Genomic DNA, 23957 nt, shown 5'->3' with positions numbered 1-23957 from the left:
GGAACATGAATTGTTTATAAAAAGATATAAGAATAAAGTCAAATAATAATAAACCTATCCTGTTTCAGGTGAGTCAGGATTACAACAATTATTTAATTTTATTGAACACCAAAATAATGTGAAAGAGAATAACTTAAAGAATTTTATATTACTTTCCTGGGGGTCAATTTTACATTTCCTTAGTATTCAATAGCATTTCCTTCGCCTTCAACCATCTGGAAATTGCAACCAAGGACGAGCCAGACCTCCACAATCCTCTAACTTTCTGGGCGATTTCTTTTGAATTTCCCATGATTTCTAACAAGGAAGCAGAGTATGTTACGCTGCCTTCACATGCTTTGGAAAAGATGATCCTCACCACTTGCTAATTGGTGGTTGTTCATTTGATTTTGTTGTTGTAAGAGTAGTTTTACCAAGCCATACTTTTTATTTGAGTAGATTTGTGAAAAGGAAAACCACTCTTACTCAGATTCTTTGGGCTACAGTAATCAATACATTTTTCCTCTTTATTCTCTACATAAATAGAGATTTTTTTTTTTTTTTACAGCGATGCCAACAGTAGCTCTACCAGTTCCCCCATTAAGATGTCACAACAGTAATCACATGACTAGAGCTGTCCCGACTAGTCGACGTCATCGATGACGTAAATGCGTCGACGGGCAAAACATACCGTCGACGGGTAATGACGCGTAAAAAAAAAAATTACATGCGGATAAAGTTTAGAATGGCGAGCGCTCGCGATACAAGCGGTTGTTACTCGCACCCCCAAGGGGGCCACTGTTATTTCAATGTGACCGGCGTTGTCAGATTGAACAAAGAGGAAGAAAACTGGCAAGAGAGAGAGAGGGAGCGAGATCGGTGAGTTGGAAAAGTGCGCGGGTAGCGCCGAGTTGAGTGGCTGCATCCCCCACGTTTTTGTTTTGGTCAATAAAAGTATCCATAAAGAGCCATCCGACGCCTCTTGGTGTTTTTATGCACGCCGCCGCCTTCCTGAGGAGGAAATCGGACGAACCGACGACAACGAGCCACGTGAATCGCCGGTTCACTCCTCACTATGGCGAGGAGTTGAAAACACCACCAATTACCAAAAAGGGCAGAATTGGTAACACGTGAAAGCGGCATAAAGCCAAAAAAGCGGACCAGAATAGCAAGAGCCTGAAATTATTTCAAGGAAAATATGGAGGGTGCCACTTTGCTGAGCTGAGCTCGCATACCACGGTAGCACGTCGGCTATGAACGAACACTTGAAGCGCCGTCACCCAAGTGTAATTTTCGAAGAAAATAAGAAACAAGCAAGCGGATTGTAAGTCCATACAACTTTCTAACGATTTTTTTTTTAATGGAAGTTGCCTTTATGTGCGTCTTATCAACGTGCAGTTTTAGTTAGTAAAATAATTAATGTATGTATAATATAATTATATATTTTTTAATTATTATTAAATTTATTAGGATCATGGAAGCTCTCACTTGGGGAAAAGATATACATATATCCTGTATATACATAATATAATAAAAATATAAATGGAAACAGCACTGGCCTGCTTACTGTAATCCATGACAGCACTAATGTTAGTTACTTAATATTATAAAGTATTAATGTGTATATACATCTAGTAGTATACTATAAAATTAATACTATATATTTACCGTAATTTTTGTTACTGTTAGTATGTGTGCCTTTCATTCAAAATAATTGTGGTAATATTTCAGTGTGCCCTCTACTTTATCTGTTTTCAGGTTAAAACAAAGTTCAACAGTTTTTCCCATCCCCCAAAAATGCGGACTGCACATCAGAAAAGGCATCTGAACTCACACAAAGTATTCTGAAAATGGTTGTCCGGGACATTGCAATACATTTTAACATTTAGAACAATATAAACAATGACATACCACAAAAAGAGTAAGAATTATTTTGACTCCTGTTAAAGAGGTGAAGTCATACTGTTTCCGTTTACATTTTTTTTGCACTAGTTAATGCCAGCAGCATTTGACCTCATTGTTAGTGATTTATTATTGGTATTTGTTATTTATTTATTTATACGTTAATAAAGAATTTAGGTGTTCCAAAATGTTTTTTGTGAATTAATCAGTTTGAACAAAAATTTCATTATTAAAGTTTTAAAAAAACAAACAAAAAAATTTGATTAGTCGACTAATCGTAAAAATAGTCGGCTGACTAATCGGGAGGAAATTAGTCGTTTGGGACAGCCCTAGACTCCATTATACTATTCAGACTCGAGCTTGCCGTTCTATGATCACGCCAGCCTGTTCAATCATGTGGCGTCTTTAAAAAGTGCGTATGACACCAAATAGCATGTTTATTTCACATTTCACACGGTATTTTATGCTCCTGAATGAAATGGGCCACTTGGACGTGTGATGAAGCGCTCGTTTTATGTATTCAATTTTTGAATCCCGAGACATGAAAATGAGATACTTCCAGCTTCAGTCTCGGGTTTAGAACGAATGCGAATGTAAAGTCACCTGGGTCAGCATCTCACAATACAGCATTGCTTTATAGCATGCAGATGGACTGCGGATTCAGCTGATTTTGCGGATTAATTCGTTTATTTTTCGCATCGCGCCAGCCAAACAGCTTCAGGCTTTTGTAGCTGCACGAGGGAGAAGTGTGTGAACCTTTTTGGTTTTCCAAAGGTTCCCATTCACCGCAGATATTGGGCAAAACAAGCCTGACTACTGTGGGACCATTGGACCTACGAGGAAGTGAGTAAACATTGTATTTTGTATTATGTCAAATACTGGGATCATGGCACACATTTTTATACGGAGGTGGCTTGCATTTTGTGGCTGATTGTCCAACGAGAATGCCACTGGGCCGACGACCGGCAGCATGTTGCACACCCTCCTCTGGGCTTATTGCCCACTTCGTGTGCCCGGTGTTCTGTCAAATTTTGAAACCCATCAGAAATTGCAACTGTGTGTTAAAAATGGCCGCGAATACAGCGATTACAAAGTAAACACTCCAAACTTTCTTTAAATAAAGGACTATTTACTTACGTTTGATCATGGACAGACATGTAGAAAAGTTCTCCTCAGACACATCCTGCCATGTTAGCTGCACAACAACTGCACACCGCTCTCTCACTGTTTATGTCTTCGCCGTGTAGTAAAGCATTATTTTCCGCCATATTGGTATTGACCAAGTTGGAGCTACGCTCTCCTCCGACGTCGGCCGGTTTGTCCGGTGGTACGCTCCAGCTGCTTCCCGGCGAGCTCCCCTGCCCGCAGCAGGGGAACGAAGCCCGACATTTCCCTGCCCGAAGCCGGGGCAGGTAAATGACAAAAGCCGGACTAACTCAGGTGGCATAAAATATAGTTTGGGAGGTGCAAGAAGTGGACAGTTTTGAACATTATAAAGAAATTTTGCCATGTCGTACTTAATGAATGCATTTTTAATATTTCATATTCCATTTAGCACAAGACTGTTATTTGTTATGACCATACCATTTTTTTTAGCAATTGGGGAAAAATACTGAGATATCCTGTAAAAGTATTGGAGTAGAGAGACTGAAACAATGACATTTTGCAGCTCTCTTCGTCGCATTTTCCTCGTTCTGAATAATTCGCCCTCAATGAGTTGAATTCTAAATCAGATGAAACCATCCTCCTGTTGGGGACGCTAGAGCCCTATAATGGTAGGCGTGGCTAAACGGCAGATTAAAAGACTTAATTTCTCGTCATCTGCGCTTTGCCAAATTGTTGTATATAGTCGAATCGTCTCAAAATATGATTCTAATTACATAATAATGCTATTTAAGACTTCTTTTCATCCTGTCATACGCATTTTAAAGCACGGTAAAAAATTAAGTCTTTGACATTGAGCGCTGCCCTCAACATGACTCAAAAGCGCGGATTTTAACTTTTAACCTCTCTCCCAGTTTTTATTTGGCACCAATTGACCACAGAAAACCGGTGATATGATTTTTTAAATTTCATAATAGGAACTATGAAGACACTATTCACTATTCAACTATACAAACTAGGAACTGTTTCCTCCACTAGAGGGCACTCATGCTCTTTTGACGAGTTACGTATTTATTTTTTTGTATTTATTTGGCTTAATGTTGTTATGTAACGAGTGTTTGGACAGTGTAATGGCAACTGTTCATATAGATAATTTTGTGCCGAGAAAAAAAATATCATTGTTTCGAAGAAAAAAATAAATATCGTAAGCAGTTAACTCACAATGTTACTCAATAGTTGAGTACTCCTTTCAACAAATACTTTTTTACTTATACTTGATGACATTTTTTGATGACTACTTTTACTTGAGTCATACTTTTTGAAGTAACACTACTCTTACTTGAGTAAAACTTTTGGCTATCTATCTATCTATGCTTACAATTCACATCTTCTTGTTTGCGCTCTGCCATTTTAGTAAGTAATCGGTCGTCCATCTTGGAAACACGGGCATCATCACCAGTTTTCCAGTAGAAAATATTCCGTTCAGATGCAATTTTCAACTCAACAATTCGTATTTACCGTAATTACGACGTCATATGAAGGCAGCATTAAATACATCTCCAGGTGTGATGTCAATTAACTCCCAGGTCGTCAGTTAACCTATCAGGAGCTTCCAAACCCACCACCTCATTATTTAGAATTCCCCATGTTTTCTACATAGTACTTTTTGTGTATGTATACTTTTGACCTCAAAGAAAAAAATATAAAGTTATCTAAGAAATTCTCTCTCTCATATTGTGGCATTTAACAAAAATAAATAGTTTCTGTAATTCTGACTGACCTGAAACGGGAGCAGTTTAGGCGCCGTTTACATGGTGACTCTCCGATAATACGAAAAATGTCCAATTTGCGTTTGCATTTGCGTCCCCATTTGAACAATGTCGCGATTCCGCAAGAAAACGATGTAGTATTCATGCCAGGCCCTAGGGGGCAGTGCAGATTTACTGGCCGACAGAGAATGATGCACTTTGACCCCACCAAGCTCCCTCAGCCCGGAAAAAAAATATGCCCGCCCACTCGAAGCAATGTCATTTTTCTTTTGTTCAAAAAGGCACAAAAATTGAAACGTTCAACACATTTAATTTAAAAATATTACTAAAACAGTAAATTAAAGCCGACATTCCGCCATATTTGCTGTTTTTAATGTTGATTAGCACCGCTGTGAACGCCCAATGTGACGTGTACTAGTGCTGACGTTAACGACGCGGTCTCGAGCCGCAGGAGCCTTTGATATGCATGCCGAGGAAGCCCCCCTCAACCCCCCGCAATCGGATTCTTCCACTTTGGAGGCAGGATTCAGAATTTTTCGTCTTCGCCGACACCATATGCACGCGAGGCGAGTCCGCAACTCAGTCAGAGTCGCCATGTAAACTGCCCCTTAGTCTCATTTGACGTTAAGACGGTGAGACGAAAAATTGAATGTGTGTTTTTGCACAGGGTATGTACAGTGGGGAGCAGAAGTATTTGCACTCCTTGTGATCTTGCAAGTTCACCCACTTAGAAAATAGGGAGAGGTCTGAAATTTCAATCATAGATGTATTTCCACTCATAGACATAATCTAAAAAAAACATACATGAATCACATTGTATGATTTTTTTTTAATGAAAAATTATTTATTTGTAATTTACTGTGGTTCATAAGTATTTATACCCCTGAGAATCAGCAATAATTATGACGCTCAAAGATTTGTCAGTCTACCTTAAAAAAAAGTCCACCTTTACCCCATGAGTAACCACCCACCGACTAACCGTTTGAGCTCATTATTGTCCCCCGTGCACCCCACAGTCAGTCATAATCCAACTGCTACCTTGGGCAAGATCAGAGTACTTTCGTAAGACACTAAAGAAAAAATGTTGAGCTCCAAAAAGCTGGAAAATGCTATGGGACAATTGGAAAGCAGCTTGTTGAGTATAAATCAACAGTTGCAGCAATTGTTAGAAAATGGAAAAGGCTAAACATGACTGATAATCTACCTCGAACTGGGGCTCCATGTAAAATCTCTCCTCGTGGGGCTTCACTCATGATGAGAAAAGTGAGTGCTCAGCCTAGAACTACACGGCAGGAGCTAGTCAATGACCTGAAGAGAGCTGGATGCACAGTTTCAAAGGCTACTGTCAGTAGAACACTACGATGCAATGGTTTAAAATCAGGCATTGCTCAGAAGGTTCCCCTGTTAAACCCAGTTAAACCCAGTACTTGTGAAGGCCCGTCTGAAGTTATCCAGGGACCATCTGAATGATGCATAGTGGTCATGGGAGAAAGTCTTGAGGTCAGATGAGACCAAAGTAGAACATTTTCTTGCAAACTTTACTTGTCATGTGTGGAGAAAAAAGAAGGATGAGTACAATCCCAAGAACACCATCCCCACTGTGAAGTATGGGGGTGGTAAATGGTGTTATACTTATATAGCGCTTTTCCACCTTTCAAGGCGTTCAAAGCGCTTTACACTATCTCGCCATCCACCTACTGGTGACGCAGCACCAGGAGCAACGTGGGGTTCAGTATCTTGCTCAAGGACACTTAGACAAGTTCATCAGGGCGAAGAATCGAAACCACAACCTCTGGGTTGGGGGGACAACTACTCTACCACTGAGCCACGTCCCCCCCAAACGCTTTGCGGCTGTTTTTTCGGCAAAGGGGACATGACAACTGTGCTTTATAAAGCAGAGGATGAATGGTAAAATGTCATATTTTGAACCACAATCTTCCAACATGACAATGATCCGAAGCACACAGCCAAGCTGACCAAGGGGTGGCTGCGTAAAAAGCATATCAAGGTTCTGGAATGGCCTAGCCCCTCTCCTGATCTCAATCCAATAGAAAATCTTTGGATGGAGCTGAAACTTCGTATTTTTCAACGACAGCCCCAAAATTGGACAAATCTAGAGAAAATTGGTGTGGAGGAATGGGCCAAAATCCCTGTTTCCATATGTTAAAGCCTGGTGAAGAACTACTGAAAGCGTCTGACCACTGTAATTCCAAACAAAGGCTTCTGCGCTAAATATTAGCACAGATTTTCTCAGGGGTACAAATACTTACCCCCAGTAAATTACAAATAAATTATTGAAAAATCATACAATGTGAGTTTTTTTTAAAGATTATGTTTCTATTAGGTGTGTCAAACAATTACAATTTTTAATCGAGTTAATTACAGCTTAAAAATTAATTAATCGCAATTAATCGCAATTCAAACCATCTATAAAATATGCCATATTTTTCTGTAAATTATTGTTGGAATGGAAAGATAAGACACAAGATGGATATATCCATTCAACATACGGGACATAAGTACTGTATTTCTTTATTATAACAATAGATCAACAAGATGGCATTACCATTATGAACATTCCGTTAAAGCGATCCATGGATAGAAAGACTTGTAGTTCTTAAAAGATAAATGTTATAGAAATTTTATATTAAAACTAGGGCTGTCAAACGATTAAAATTTTTAATTGAGTTAATTACAGCTTAAAAATTAATTAATCGTAATTAATCGCAATTAATCGCAATTCAAACCATCTATAAAATATGCCATATTTTTCTGTAAATTATATATATATTCTGTAAAATAAATTGTTGGAATGGAAAGATAAGACACAAGATGGATATATACAGTAGGGAGAACAAGTATTTGATACACTGCCAATGGGAAAACCCATTGGCAGTGTATCAAATACTTGTTCTCCCCACTTTACATTCAACATACGGTACATAAGGACTGTAGTGGGCATTTCACTCTACTGTCATTTAAATCTGTCTATGCTGTCCTCACTCCGAAGCGTCTACTTTTTCCAAAGCTAGGCAGCTAGTGAACGACGCCTTAATAATCAGACTTCTTCCTTTTTCATCTGATTTATTAATAAAATAGCCTCAAACCATTGTCCTCTTTAGACCGTCATAAAACTACAAAAAAAAAAGTACACAAGCATTGCATTAGCAACAACGTTAGCTTAGCACGCTATACAGGTTCACTAAACATAAACAAAGAGTGTCTCATACAAAAAATAGAACATTTCGCTTCCTAACATAATATGTACATTCTTTACAACAACCATACTTATGGACAAATCTTGTCCAAGGATCATATAAGCACAACATTACAACGTGGGCGTCAGCCCGAGACGTCGTGCAGCCATATTGAACTGGAAAGAAAACAATAAACCATGTCGCAAAGCGACCACAAGAGTTCGCTGTTAGACAGCACAATAAGCCTTGCTGTAAAGCTTACCAAAAGGCAGAATACTGTCTGAGCGGGACATGTGCGTTAATTGCGTCAAATATTTTAACGTGATTAATTCAAAAAATTAATTACCGTGCGTTAATGCGATAATTTTGACAGCCCTAATTAAAACCCCTCTTCATGTTTTCGTTTTAATAAAATTTGTAAAATTTTCAATCAAAAAATAAACTAGTAGCCCGCCATTGTTGATGTCAATAATTACTTACACAATGCTCATGGGTGCTGAAGCCTATAAAATCAGTCGCACCCAAGCGCCAGCAGAGGGTGTCAAAACTCTGAAAAACACAAGTACACATTTCATGGTGCTGTCATTTTAATCTGTTTGAGCGGGGCATTTGTGCTTTAATTGCGTCAAATATTTTAACGTGATTAATTTAAAAAATTAATTACCGCCCGTTAACGCAATAATTTTGACAGCCCTAGTTTCTATAAGTGGAAATGCATTTATGAAGGAAATTTCAGATATCTGCCTATTTTCTAAGTTGGTGAACTTGCAAACTCACAAGGGGTGCAAATACTACTGCTCCTCATTGTATGTATTTTCCTCTTTTAATGAAATATTTTGCCAATTAGTTAACATTTTCATTGACACCTCAAATTAATTATATTTGTATATCGAAATAAATAAGTTTGGAGTGGGAGGGAGATTTCATTGCCGTCTTAAAAAAAAAAAAAAAATCTAATTTTCAAAAAAAGGCTGATTCTTTAATTCAAATTTCCCTACAAAAGGCCAATTTAGCCAAATCATTAACCTAAATAAAGTCATCCATTGAAAAAGGCACATTATCTTAACTAAAAAAATTCATTTGCTTTTTAAAGACACAAAAACAGGCTTATTTCAGTGTCTAACAGCACACTTACAAAAGTCCCGAACCTTTCACGGCTGTAATGACATTTTTCTTTCTAACAAGTACTCCATTGTAAAATTGTCCCACAAACATAACTGAGTAGAGTCAACAGTGACTAGCAATATGTAATATTCTCCATTTCAAGTTATGCATCCTTGTTACCTGTTGGTTTTACCTGCTGTGGCCTGGCACGTTTATTCCCGACGAGGCTCGGAGATTATTCCTCTTAAAGCTGTCCACCTTCTTTTGTCGTCCAAACTTTTCCTCCTCACAGGGGTATAAGAAGAAAGGCAGGGAGGGGGCATCACACCCAACAGGCTGCCACCCAAAGCAAGGCCCACCCTCTCTTCTTTGCTTCCTCCCTCCTCTTTTTCCCATCGTTTGACGAGTTCAGTGCGCCTTTCTTTGGACATCTCAACTTTCTTCTGCCATGCATTCTGACGACCACACTGGGGGAAGTGGGATTGTTTTCTGGGATTTCCGGGTGGCTGGCTGGGAATTCCACTTCCGTCGTGGTTTCCCGTAGACTTCCTTACTTTTGTACTTAACTCACTCAGGCATTGAAATGAATTGGACATCTATCGCTGTCATCAGCAGTCAATGTTTCCCGAAAGAAGTTGTGTTTGCACAAGGGCTGCCACGATTAATCGGCAAATGAATCATTATTCGACAACTGTTTTGATAGTCAATTAACCCTTTAACAGTGGATGTGTCGGCGACTATGGGGCGCCGTTTGTAAAGCGGCACATGCTCAAAATTACGACAACATTTTCCCACATTTAGCGCCACACAGTGTTTAAAATGGTGTGAAAATTTTAGAGTCACTCTTTTTTTTTGCACATTTACAACATTATTTAGCAACTTAAATAAGTATTTTTAAATAAGAAGTTTTGGACCTGATTGTTTAAATCCAGAATATATTTAATATATACACTCACTGGCCACTTTATTTGGTACACCTGTCCAACTGCTCGTTAACACTTAATTTCTACTCAGCCAATCACATGGCGGCAACTCAGTGCATTTAGGTATGAAGACATGGTTTAAGACAATCTCCTGCAGTTCAAACCGAGCATCAGTATGGGGAAGAAAGGTGATTTGAGTGACTTTGAACGTGGCATGGTTGTTGGTGCCAGAAGGGCTGGTCTGAGTATTTCAGAAACTGCTGATCTACTGGGATTTTCACGCACAACCATCTCTAGGGTTTACAGAGAATGGTCCGAAAAAGAAAAAATATCCAGTGAGCGGCAGTTCTGTGCGCGGAAATGCCTTGTTGATGCCAGAGGTCAGAGGAGAATGGCCAGACTGGTTCGAGCTGATAGAAAGGCAACAGTGACTCAAATAACCACCCGTTACAACCAAGGTAGGCAGAAGAGCATCTCTTAACGCACAGTACGTCGAACTTTGAGGCAGATGCGCTACAGCAGCAGAAGACCACGCCAGGCGCCACTCCTTTCAGCAAAGAACAGGAAACTGAGGCTACAATTTGCACAATCTCATCGAAATTGGACAATAGAAGATTGGAAAAACGTTGCCTGGTCTGATGAGTCTCGATTTCTGCTTCAACATTCGGATGGTAGGGTCAGAATTTGGTGTCAACAACATGAAAGCATGGATCCATCCTGCCTTGTATCAACGGTTCAGGCCGGTGGTGATGGTGTAATGGTGTGGGAAATATTTTCTTGGCACCCTTTGGGCCCCTTGGTACCAATTGAGCATCGTTGGAACGCCACAGCCTACCTGAGTATTGTTGCTGACCATGTCCATCCCTTTATGACCACAATGTACCCAACTTCTGATGGCTACTTTCAGCAGGATAATGCGCCATGTCATAAAGCTGGAATCATCTCAGACTGGTTTCTTGAACATGACAATGAGTTCACTATACTCAAATGGCCTCCACAGTCACCAGATCTCAATCCAATAGAGCATCGTTGGGATGTGGTGGAACGGGAGATTCGCATCATGGATGTGCAGCCGACAAATCTGCACCAACTGTGTGATGCCATCATGTCAATATGGACCAAACTCTCTGAGGAATGCTTCCAGCACCTTGTTGAATCTATGCCACAATGAATTGAGGCAGTTCTGAAGGCAAAACGGGATCCAACCCGTTACTAGCATGGTGTACCTAATAAAGTGGCCGGTGAGTGTATATATATATATACAGTGGTACCTCTACATACGAATTTAATTCGTTCCAGGACCTTGTTTGTAAGTCGAAATGGTCGTATGTCGAGCAGGATTTTCCCATAGGAATACATTATAATTCCATTAATTCGTTCCAAAGCCTAAAAACATACACTAAATTCTTAATAAATACTGCTGGCACTGTTACAAATGGCAATTAAACATAGAAAAACAAATAAGTTATAAATAAATAAGTCAGAATAATATAATAATAAGAAGAATAATTAATAATTATTCCTGTAAATAATGTAACGAATTGGATTCTAATATGGCGGACACTTTTTACTGTCCCTGAAAGCACCGCGAAGCTGACGTCATAGTGAGATAGGTCGGTGCGGTAGAGATAATACTTTCGTTTTCTTGAGAGCAGTCAACTGCTTAAGACAATGGGCGTTTTGTGTTGGATAAGTTCTTAAATAAATGATAAAAACGTGACGAAGCTGGCGATTTCCTTGGCAATGTTACCACAATAATAATTGTCACCTTAACTTATAAATAGTGGCGAACGGTGGTCGGAAGAGGACCATGGAGCTGTATTGTTGAGCCAGTTCAGGGACGCGCACCCCAAGCTCATATTTTTCTATAACTTGCATCTTCATTTCAAAGGTAAGCATTACTTTTTTCCTTGTTTCTCCAACTGTATCAACTTTTTTTGAAAACTGTGTTGATTTCTCACACAAGAAAATCCACCGTGCGTTCGTTTGCAGTGCTGTCATGTCGTCGTATTTCGAGCAACTCGTCGGATGTAGAAACAAATGGCGGCTCAAATTTTACGTCGGATGTCGAAAAGATCGTGTGTCGAAGTGATCGTATGTAGAGGTACCACTGTATATATATATATATATATATATATATATATATATATATATACATACACAGGTATATTTAATTTAATCATAGTCATCTAGCGTCGTGAATGGGACCGCGAATATAAGACGACCCCCTCTTTTTCTGTCATATTTCAATGCAAAAAACACCGTCTTATATTTGGGCCAATACAGTATTTATTTTATGAATGTATCTATGTACATTTGATTTTGTTATTATTAAATGTTTTCTGGTGAATACAAAAATCTATTCGAAGATGTCATTTTATATCCTTTTAATTTTTTAAAAAAAAAAGTTGGAATTTATACATTCTCTAGTTTCGCTGCCAGCTTTCGCAAAGTTCGACTGGATCGGACACCCACCACCGTCAGTGGCAGCTGATGATTTAAGCGAGCTACTCTGAAGGTGGAATATTTCCCCTGATTATTGTTCACACTCTTCATGATATTCGTTGATTAAATCATTCAGAGCATGTGCCGGGAAAGTACCCTTGATGATTTTGTGTTAATTCGCATAATGATCCCTGAAGAAAAGTCACTTATGCAACTGATTTTGGAGGAGATAACAATGTTTTTTCATGTATTAATAGCAATAGAAAATCAAGAGAAATGAGGTCTTATGATAAGTACTGTGGAGAAACAACTGTGCTTTCATATCTCTTCATTGAAATGTCCCACTTTTGGACAAAGCTATTCGTGTATGACGCTATTGGCGAGGCTTCATTTGGCATTCTTTGATCGAGAGATGGAAAACTTTATCCGTGATGATGTCACGGTTTACTTGCCTAACCTGAACAGATTGAACCCTCATAACCCTGAATACGAAAAATCATTTTCTGGGTTGCAATTAACGCCAAGATGTTCATCAAAACTTTCAAGTTTCCAATTGAGATCAACTACCATAAATAAGGCGCACCTGGCTGTGATTAGCACCAACCAAATTTCTTTAAATTGAAGACAAAGCCAGTGCTAGCATAGCAGCAGTGCCACTAGCTAGTGTTGTCAGTAACGCGTTACTGTAATGTGATTACTTTCTTTCAGTAACGAGCAATCTAACGCGTTCATTTTTCCAAGCCAATAATCTGATTAAAGTTAGTTTCCTCAGTGCCTGTGCGTTGGTATTTTGTTGTTGCCTCATACTGTATGTAGAATGAAGAATAGTGTAGTCGTGTACGAAGAGCATTTGAATCGAAAATACTGCTCTTGAGTTTGGGAGTGACATCACATCTCACGTTTTCTCATCGGAAAAGAAACGGGTCGCGTGTATTACAATATTGTGTGCGTGCCGTCTGCCACGGCGGCAACAACATAGCCTGGCTACCTATCAGGATGCTAACAGTAAAGGAGCCGTAGAGATACAACAAACCTCTGCATTTGCTCACTGGAGATACAGCCATTACTTCGCATATCCGTCCAGTAAAGATAACAAAAATATCTCCGTGCATTGCAAACTCTCTGCTGGCTCAGAAAGACTGTCGACCGCTAAAAACTCGACATCCAATTCAACAAGGAAGCACTTGGAATTACAGCACAACACGAAAAAGCTCGAAACAAAGCTGACAGGTAACTAGACAGCCAGCACTTCTACAGTTTGTAACCAGCCTTTATAATATGTGTAATTATGTACATTTTATAGTTAAGAGTTTGTAATCATAAGCGGAGTTTTACATTTGTGGGACTGGGGGAAAAGCATGTTGAAGACTCTGAAACGAAAGTCAAAAGTTTGGACACCATCATTTTCACTACTATTGTAAATTCTCACTGAAGACATCAAAACTATGAACAAACATGTGGAATGGCAAAAAAAGTGAAATGACTGAAAACAGGTTTTGTATTCTACATTCTTCAAAGTATCCACCTTTGAGGTGTCTCCAACTTTTGGCCAATACCGTGTATACAGTTGTGGTCAAAAGTTTACATACACTTGTGAAGAACATAATGTCATGGCTCTCTTGAGTTTCCAGTTATTTCTACAACTCTGATTTTTCTCCGATAGAGTGATTGGAACAGATACTTCTTTGTCACAAAAAACATTCATGAAGTTTTGTTCTTTTATGACTTTATTATGGGTGAACAGAAAAAAGTGATCAAATCTGCTGGGTCAAAAATATACATACAGCAGTGCTAATATTTGGTAACATGTCCTTTGGCCATTTTCACTTCAGTTAGGTGCTTTTGGTAGCCATCCACAAGCTTCTGGCAAGCTTCTGGTTGAATCTTTGACCACTCCTCTTGACAGAATTGGTGCAGTTCAGTTAAATTTGATGGCTTTCTGACATGGACTTGTTTCTTCAGCATTGTCCACAAGTTCTCAATGGGGTTTTGGGAAGGCCATTCGAAAACCTTAATTCTAGCCTGATTTAGCCATTCCATTACCACTTTTGATGTGTGTTTGGGGTCATTGTCCTGTTGGAACACCCAACTGCGCCCAAGACCCAATCTTCGGGCTGATGACGTTAGGTTATCTTGAAGAATTTGAAGGTAATCCTCCTTCTTCATTATCCCATTTACTCTCTGTAAAGCACCAGTTCCATTGGCAGCAAAACAGCCCCACATAGGTTATCTTGAAGAATTTGAAGGTAATCCTCCTTCTTCATTATCCCATTTACTCTCTGTAAAGCACCAGTTCCATTGGCAGCAAAACAGCCCCACAGCATAATTCTACCACCACCGTGCTTGACGGTAGGCACGGTGTACTTGGGGTTAAAGGCCTCACCTTTTCTCCTCCAAACATATTGCTGGGCATTGTGGCCAAACAGCTTGATTTTTGTTTCGTCTGACCACAGAACTTTCCTCCAGAAGGTCTTATCTTTGTCCATGTGATCAGCAGCAAACTTCAGTCGAGCCTTAAGGTGCCGCTTTTGGAGCAAGGGCTTCCTTCTTTCACGGCAGCCTCTCAGTCCATGGAGATGCAAAACACGCTTGACTGTGGACACTGACACCTGTGTTCCAGCAGCTTCTAATTCTTGGCAGATCTGCTTCTTGGTGATTCTCGGTTGAATCTTCACCCTCCTGACCAATTTTCTCTCAGCAGCAGGTGATAGCTTGCGTTTTCTTCCTGATCGTGGCAGTGACAAAACAGTGCCATGCACTTTATACTTACAAACAATTGTTTGCACTGTTGCTCTTGGGACCTGCAGCTGCTTTGAAATGGCTCCAAGTGACTTTCCTGACTTGTTCAAGTCAATGATTGTTCAAGTCAATAATCACTCACAAGAAATTGCTAATTCGTTTTGCTGTATGTATATTTTTGACCCAGCAGATTTGATCACTTTTTCTGTTAACCCATAATAAAGTCATTAAAAAAAAAAAAAAAAAAAAAAAAACTTCATGAATGTTTTTCGTGACAAAGAAGTATCTGTTCCAATCACTCTATCGGAGAAAAATCAGAGTTGTAGAAATAACTGGAAACTCAAGAGAGCCATGACATTATGTTCTTCACAAGTGTATGTAAACTTTTGACCACAACTGTATATATACACATCTTGACACTGTTCGAGTTCAATCAACTGTTCAAGTTGTTGTTGGTAGCGTTTGAAAGCTTGGGTTTAAAGAAATTCTAAATATCCATCTTGCCTCCTCTGATGTAGTTTTGGCTAAGCAAAGCATAGGATAGTCTCCAAGGTGCTAGTCACATGATCTGTTCGAAAAATTATTTTGACCCATTATGAAAACTGTATGTTGTAGGATTTTTGTTCATTTCATTAATTTTTGTTGTTTGTTTTATTGCTTTACAACTTTTATAGACAGCATTTTAACGGCTAGGTCTTTTTTTCAAAGGGGAAGTTCAGAATTTTTTACATTAGGCTTCATCTTGGAGTAAGCGGGGTTTAATTAGTCGTTGGAGTTGATTTAAACAAATTTCGTGCAGTTTGTCAGTTATTTGTTAGTTTTAGGGCTCCGGAATGGCTAAGCTAGGGCGAGTCAATGGTGGTTGAAATCAACTCCATCGACTAATTAAACCCCCGCTAATTTAAAGATTAAGCCTTATGTGAAAAACTCAATTACACTTATTATTTTTATGTTGAGGCAGCAAAAGGAGAAAAATTGGTAAAAAAAAAAAAAAAAAACCTGACAATTTACTTTTAAAGTAACTTAGGTACTTTGATAATAAAGTAATCAGTAAAGCAACTAGATTACTTTTTTGAGGTGTAATCAGTAATTAAATTACTTTTTTAAGTAATCCGTTACAACACTGGCCACTAGCATAGCAGCTTGATCCAGGCTAACCAACCGGACGTTGTGGTGGTGGACCAAAAGCAGAAGAGAGTGACAGTGATAGATGTGGCAATACCAGCTGATGCCAACATCTGGAAAGGGAACAGGAGAAGGTGGAGAAGTACAAACGGCTGAAAGAGCAGTTGGAGTGGATGTGTAAGCATAGGCGGAGTTTGACTTTTGGGCCAGAAGGGGGCACAACATGTTGATGACCCCAAAATGCAGTGTCAGCAATAAAATTAACTTACAAGAATATGTATAATAATAAGTTGAAAATGAGCGTTTTTTGTTTCTGATCATTCTTGAGGGGAATTCTAAATCAGGCTGCTTAGGACAGCTATACTTTTTGCTAAGATCGTCATCCATTGAAGATGGTACGCCCGCCGGTGTCGTGCCAATGTAGTTACCCCAGTCAAAAATTTTATCTCCTGTGTAGAACCATATGGAGATAGATTTGTGTCTTCATTATTCGACCCCCCCCCCCCCCAAAAAAATAGGGTTTGAATTATCTTAGAATGTTTTTTTTTGATTGAAGCAACTTTTTCAATCAAAAAAGTTGCAAGTAATTTTGTTTTGCGTTTGAGCCACATTTTGGCTAGGACATTTGTGTCTTTATTATTCAATAAAAAAAATAAGTTGCTTCCAAATAGATATATATGTATATAAACGAAAAAATCACTTCAATAAATAAATAAATTTCAATCATAGAAAAAAAGTTTTTGAATGCAAAAAAATATTTGAGACTCAAATATTTGCATTTGAATACTTAATTTTTTAATTTAAAAAGTTTTCTTTGATTTTCCTAATCCTTTTGTTTTTGGGTCATATTATGGGTAGGACATTTGTGTCTAAATCATTCAATACCCAAAAAAATTGCTTCAATTCCCCAAAAATATTTTCAAACAAATTAAAAAATCATTTGAAAAATAAAATTACCCTCCCCTAATTTAAAAAAAATAATAATACGCAAAGCAAATGACCATCTAAGGTGCTAGTCACATGATCTGTTTGAAAAATAATTTTGACCCATTATAAAAATCTTTTTTTTTTTTTTAATGTTCATTTAATTCATTTTTGTTGTTTGCTTTAATGCTTTACAACTTTTATACATTTATAGGAAAGTCAATTACATGCAATGACACTTTTCGGCCACCGGGCCCCCCCTCTTAAACTCCACTTATGTGTGTAAGGTAAAGGTGGGCGTGGTTCCCGCAGTATTGGGAGCAGTTGGGGCAGTTTACCCACAAAATACAGGGTGTTCCAAAATGTTTGATCCCAATTCGTAGGCCAATAATTTTGACAATTTTTGTTGGAATGACCTCAAATTTTCACAGCTTGCGTAGAAACGTTTCAAGTTTTTGTGTGTAATGTTTGTCAGGTCAAGAAATGCCATTCACTTCAAGAGAAAAGTTATAGGCATCGAGGTCCCCAACGACCAGGCCGCGGACCGGTAACGCTCCGTGCCGGATTTGGTACTGGGCTGCGCAGAAATAATAAATAATTTAATAATGACTGCATTGTGGCTGATTGACTTTGGCCTGTGCCGTTTAACACACCAATATCCCTGTCTACTTTAGATATACAACTACAGGATAGAAGGTCGTCATAGAAATGCATTGATTGGACTGTTGGTAGTACATCTTGTTTTGTATATCTGTGTGCGCTTGGCCTCGATAATAACGTATAACGTAGGTCCTCGCCTATAACATTTGTTCCCGGAAATAATTAGCCCCACGCTAGAATGACTGAAAAACGGACGTCTTTGGACAGATTTTTACAGGGAAAAGGGAACCTGACGAGCCTGAAGATGAGCCTCCAACCTCGAAGAAAACAAAACTACTTCGCAATCACTAAACACCCACAAACTGCGAAGGAGTGGATTCGTGACCCGTATGTGACTAAACCGAGTGAATCGAGCATGTCTGTGCAACAGGAATATCAGCTTGTAGAGAATGCAAATCACGGCGACTTTAAACATACATTTGAGACAACAACTCTACCGAGCATAACATGCTTTTGCTCTCTCAAATATATTGTTATACTCATTTGTTTCGGGTGTACTGTAATTATTTTCTGTATCAAAATTACTTTGATGTTCAAAAAGTCTTTTCAAACTTGAGTCTTGAAAAAGAGGGGGTCGTCTTATAATCAGGGCCGTCTTATATTCGGGCCAATACGGTAACTGCCAGTAGGTTACGTAAAAATTAGTGGGTCATCAATATATTGCAAACTTCTTTTTCAACTTTAAAGGAGAATTCATAAGCACAAAAGTAGCCTCGGGAATGCTATCGCTAAAGTTGCATTCAACAATGTAGCCTACTTTGAGCGCGTGCTACTCACTTGTAATTTTTGTAAAATTTTGTCGGATAATGGAACAGTTTTACTGGTAGGCTGACTCGGAACGCCCCCAAATTGGTATCGTATTGGTAATAGTCCTGAGCGATAAAACTTTTGTCAACAGAAATAAATAAAACGTTCGATAAAAGTCAATAGATTTAAACTGTAATTACATCACCCGAACACCGGGGAGAAGGGTGGCGCTGATGCAACGTGAACGCTTTTTATTTTGTTGACATTGTCAGACACTTTTAGACAGGGGTGTCCAAAATCCATAAACAAGCTGCTTTGTTATTTACTCATTGCCTGCCTTCAACAATAATCGATGTCCAATTCGTTGATTTAATCTAGGAGACTGACTGTGAATGCTCGTGTATCAGTGCCATTTTGAACGGATTGAGCTATGGGCCCCTGTTTAGTGGGAAAAAGTCCCAATGCCAGGACACATTAGCGTAAAGTCCCTCACCCCCCAGCCTGTCGTTCTGCCTGACACGCGTCCGAAGCGGACATGTGTTCCTAAACACACCGCCGGAGAGAAACCCGGAGAGAGGTCCGGAGCGGGAACAAAAAAAGGGCTTGCTGAGCTCAAGGCTGTTTCGTGGCTGGAGGACTTGAGCCAACATGTTAAAGAAGAAATCATATTAACTGTCTCATTTTCAGTTGCTTGTTTTAATTTTGCCTTCTTCTCAATCTGGACTCAAAATCCGGTAGACTCTGTCAACCCATTGTGCAGTGTGTGATGGTATTTCCATGAGTTCTAATGGACTGGGACCAGTTTCAGTCATGCATGTGGTGAATACATATTTGCTAGCTTGCGCACGCTGGTAGTTGCCGGTATTGTTCTCATGGACATTAAGGTTATCAACAACGGGGTACTAAATTCATTGTCTCTCAATTAATTTAAAAATATACATTTATGGGAAACTCATTGGCTGCCATTTACAGTAAATAGCTAACGGTCAATGATCGGGAATGTTCTGGTCATTTTGCGTAAATGATCAGTGGAGCTGTGCTGCTCATAATAGCAAGCGTAAGCTTTATGTGAACAGGTGAAGGATTGCGACAGAATGATGTCAACTGCGGTTGTCGGATGGATTTGTATTTTGGACTCCTCGTCCCCACTCAGGAATCTGTATGTTGTATTGTTGTTGATCCGTGCTATTCTTATCGGATGAACTCTGAACCTGTCGGCTGATTGAACTGTCCCACACTGGAGAGGAGCATGAGGTGGTTAAACTAGAGATGAGTCACACATGCGTTGCAATGTGTTCACTCTGCATGAATGTCTGGTTGATTGGCACACAGCTCAGTATGCCATGTTGCTTTTAACAGTGTTCAGTATGGTACTTAACAATAATATTTTGGAGTGGAAAATTGGCCAAAATCAAGTAGATACAAGACAAACTTGTGCTATATCTGAAAATGGGAAATATTGTTATTTGTTGAACAGATGTATAGCCAGAGCTCATTGAATCTCAAGTGCTTACGGTTTAAACAAACTTGTTGTAAACTGTAAAGTTTCCATTTGTTCCACTAATCTCTAATATTAGTAATATAAAATAATTTCCTGTTCTCATTCCGAATTATTGTACTGTCTTTTCTGGTGACTAATGCGTGGTCTGAATGAAAGCGAGCACGAAACTACTGTTATGCTCTAGATCACGAGTTAAATCCAACCAAAACTTGCCCCAAATCAGAGATTGAGTCAAGATAAAGACCTTTGTGCGTCAAGACTTCGTCTTTTGGGAATTGTGTCTGAACTCTCACCAAGATTTGCCCAAAATCAGGAACATGTAAAAATCAAGAATTTTTTATGTAAAGACCAAGATTGAGACCAAAACAAGACAGAGACTGAGTCTAAAACCAAGTTTGAGTCCTTTGGTGTTTGAGTCTGAGGTCTGACCAAGATTTGCCCCAAATCAGCAATCACTAAAATTAAGTTAAGATAAAAGACTTTTGTGAGTCAACATTGAAACCAAAACAAGATCGAGACTGAGACGAAGATTGATTCTTTTAGGAATTGGGTCTGTAGCCCAACCAGGATTTGCCCCAAACCAGGAATCACTGAGATTAAGTCAAGATCGAGACTTTTTGGAGTTAAGACAGAAACTGAGTTTAAAACCAAGATTGAGTCCTTTGGAGTTTGAGTCCAAGCCCTGACCAAGATTTGCCCCAAATCAACAATCACTAAAATTGAGATAAAGACTTATATGAGTCCAGACTGAAACCAAAACAATTACCAAGACTGAGTCTTATGGGATTTGAGTCTGAGACCAAACCAAGACTTGCTCAAAAGCAGGAATCACTGAGATTAAGTCAAGATTGAGACTTTTTGGAGTCAAAACAGAGCCTGAGTCTAAAACCAAGATTGAGTCCTTTTGTGTTCGAGTCTGAGCCCTGACCAAGATTTGCTACAAATCAGCAATCACTAAGATTAAGTCAAGATCAAGATTTTTTTTAGAGTCAAGACAAAGCCCAAAATAAGATTGAGACTGAGACCAAGACTGAATCTTTTAGGATTTGAGTCTGAGCACAACTAAGATTTGCCCAAAACCAGGAATCACTGAGATTAAGTCTAGATCAACACATTTTACAGTCAAGACTTAGATGGAAACGAGACCAAGACTGACCCTTGGTCTTGGACCCTTTTAGGTATTTAATCTGAGACTAATTCAAGAGCAGCCAAAAACCAGGAATCAGTAAGACTAAGTCAAGATCAAGATTTTTTGGAGTCAAGACAGAGCCTGAGTCGAAAAACCAAGATTGAGTCCTTTGGTGTTCGAGTCTGAGCCCTGACCAAGATTTGCTACAAATCAGCCATCACTAAGATTAAGTCAAGATCATTATTTTTTGGGAGTCAAGACAAAGCCCAAAATAAGATTGAGACTGAGAACAAGACTGAATCTTTTAAGATTTGAGTCTGAGCACAACCAAGATTTGCCCTAAACCAGGAATCACTGAGATAAAGTCAAGATCAACACATCTTACAGTCAAGACTTAGACGGAACAAGACCAAGACTGACCCTTGGTCTTGAACCCTTTTAGGTATTTAATCTGAGACTAATTCAAGAGCAGCCAAAAACCAGGAATCAGTAAGACTAAGTCAAGATCAAGACTTTTTGGAGTCAAGACAGAGACCAAACAAGATCAATACTGACACTAAGATTGAAGCTTTTAGGATTTGAGTCTGAGCACAACCAAGATTTGCCTAAAACCAGGAATCACTGACATTAAGTCAAGATCAACACATTTTATAGTCAAGACTGAGACGGAAACAAGACCAAGACTAAACCTTGGTCTTGTACCCTTTTGGGTATTTAATTTAAGACCAAACCAAGAGCAGCCAAAACCCTGAATCACTAAGACTAAGTTAAGATCAAGACTTTTGGGAGTCAAGACCGAGACTGAGACGAAGACTAAGTCTCAACACTCCTTGAGACACAATCGTTCTTGTCCCGGCGAGGTAATCAAGATGTGAATTGAGTCGTGAGGAAATATGTTTTCTAATGCCACTTCCACTACGCCCTTGTTGCCCACCCACTGCCGCCCCAGTCATGTCACCAGCATGTACTTCCAGCATCCTCACGAGCAGCCTTGTAGATGGCCTAACAAACACAGGAAGAAGGATATCTCCAAGATCCCTCACCCAAAACACGTAGCATGTTTGTGTGTGAACTGATTAGCTCTGTCTCTACTTTGTTATGTTTGCGTAGACCTATGTTTCATGTGAATGCATACATCCATTAAAACAAACAACAAATCAAAGGTTTACATTGTTCTCGGTCACAAGCAGAAAAACCACAAGGCTGCACAAACTGGTGTGAACCCTCCAGCCATTTGTAACTTTTTTTTTTCTAGTTTCAAACTCTTCTCACTTTTTTTGATTGTCAAAACAGTAAGGTTACCCATATATTCCAAGACGAATATCTAGTAATGTACACTACAGTCCCCCTAAAAGTAACAAGAATTTCTAGTAATATTTTATTATTATTAAATTTCTTTTTGCAAAGATCTGCTTTCGGTTTGTAAAACAATTGCTGACACTCAGTTTCAATTCACATCGGTTAGACATCTACAGTGGGGCAAATAAGTGTTTAGTCAACCACTAATTGTGCAAGTTCTCCCACTTGAAAATATTAGAGAGGCCTGTAATTGTCAACATGGGTAAACCTCAACCATGAGAGACAGAATGTGGAAAAAAAAACAGAAAATCACATTGTTTGATTTTTAAAGAATTTATTTGTAAATCATGGTGGAAAATAAGTATTTGGTCAATACCAAAAGTTCATCTCAATACTTTGTTATGTACCCTTGTTGGCAATAATGGAGGCCAAACGTTTTCTGTAACTTTTCACAAGCTTTTCACACACTGTTGCTGGTATTATGGGCCATTCCTCCATGCAAATCTCCTCTAGGGCAGTGATGTTTTGGGGCTGTTGTTGGGCAACACGGACTTTTAACTCCCTGCATAGATTTTCTATGGGGTTGAGATCTGGAGACTGGCTAGGCCACTCCAGGACCTTGAAATGCTTCTTACGAAGCCACTCCTTTGTTGCCATGGCTCTGTGTTTGGGATCATTGTCATGCTGAAAGACCCAGCCACGTCTCATCTTCAATGCCCTTGCTGATGGAAGGAGATTTTCACTCAAAATCTCTCCATACATGGCCCCATTCATTCTTTCCTTTACACGGATCAGTCGTCCTGGTCCCTTTGCAGAAAAACAGCCCCAAAGCATGATGTTTCCACCCCCACGCTTCACAGTGGGTATGGTGTTCTTCGCATGCAATTCAGTATTCTTTCTCCCCCAAACACGAGAACCTGTGTTTCTACCAAAAAGTTCTATTTTGGTTTTATCTGACCATAACACATTCTCCCAGTCCGCTTCTGGATCATCCAAATGCTCTCTAGCGAACCGTAGACGGGCCTGGACCTGTACTGGCTTCAGCAGGGGGACACGTCTGGAAGTGCAGGATTTGAGTCCCTGGTGGTGCATTGTGTTACTGATAGTAGCCTTTGTTACTGTGGTCCCAGCTCTCTGTAGGTCATTCACTTGGTCCCCCCGTGTGGTTCTGGGATTTTTGCTCACCGTTCTTGTTATTATTTTGATGCCACGGGGTGAGATCTTGCATGGAGCCCCAGATCGAGGGAGATTATCAGTGGTCTTGTATGTCTTCCATTTTCTAATAATTGCTCCCACAGTTGATTTCTTTCCACCAAGCGTTTTACCTATTGCAGATTCAGTCTTCCCAGCCTGGTGCAGGCCTACAATTTTGTCTATGGTGTCCGTCGACAGCTCTTTGGTCTTGACTAG

General features: G+C 39.3%; 1 protein-coding gene and 1 long non-coding RNA gene across 3 annotated transcripts in view; one reads left to right on the top strand and one right to left on the bottom strand.

The window, feature by feature from the left end:
• The window catches only part of LOC130927228 (gap junction alpha-5 protein-like), a 35222-nt gene extending 25884 nt beyond the window's left edge, over positions 1 to 9338 (bottom strand). Inside the window, exon 1 of one of the 2 annotated variants that reach the window (XM_057852907.1) lies at positions 9249 to 9338. The gene's annotated coding sequence lies outside the window, so the exon portion shown is untranslated. Of the gene's footprint in view, positions 1 to 9235 lie in introns of both variants that reach the window. The other variant, XM_057852908.1, reaches the window with a different exon arrangement.
• Positions 1 to 23957, top strand: part of LOC130927229 (uncharacterized) — an 88037-nt gene that overhangs the window by 30336 nt on the left and 33744 nt on the right. The window lies entirely within an intron of this gene.

This window comes from Corythoichthys intestinalis, chromosome 12, assembly GCF_030265065.1.
Source record: "Corythoichthys intestinalis isolate RoL2023-P3 chromosome 12, ASM3026506v1, whole genome shotgun sequence".
NCBI classification, from domain to species: Eukaryota; Metazoa; Chordata; class Actinopteri; order Syngnathiformes; family Syngnathidae; genus Corythoichthys; species Corythoichthys intestinalis.
Note: the sequence above shows the minus strand (reverse complement) of the source record. Positions and strands in the feature narration are given on the sequence as shown.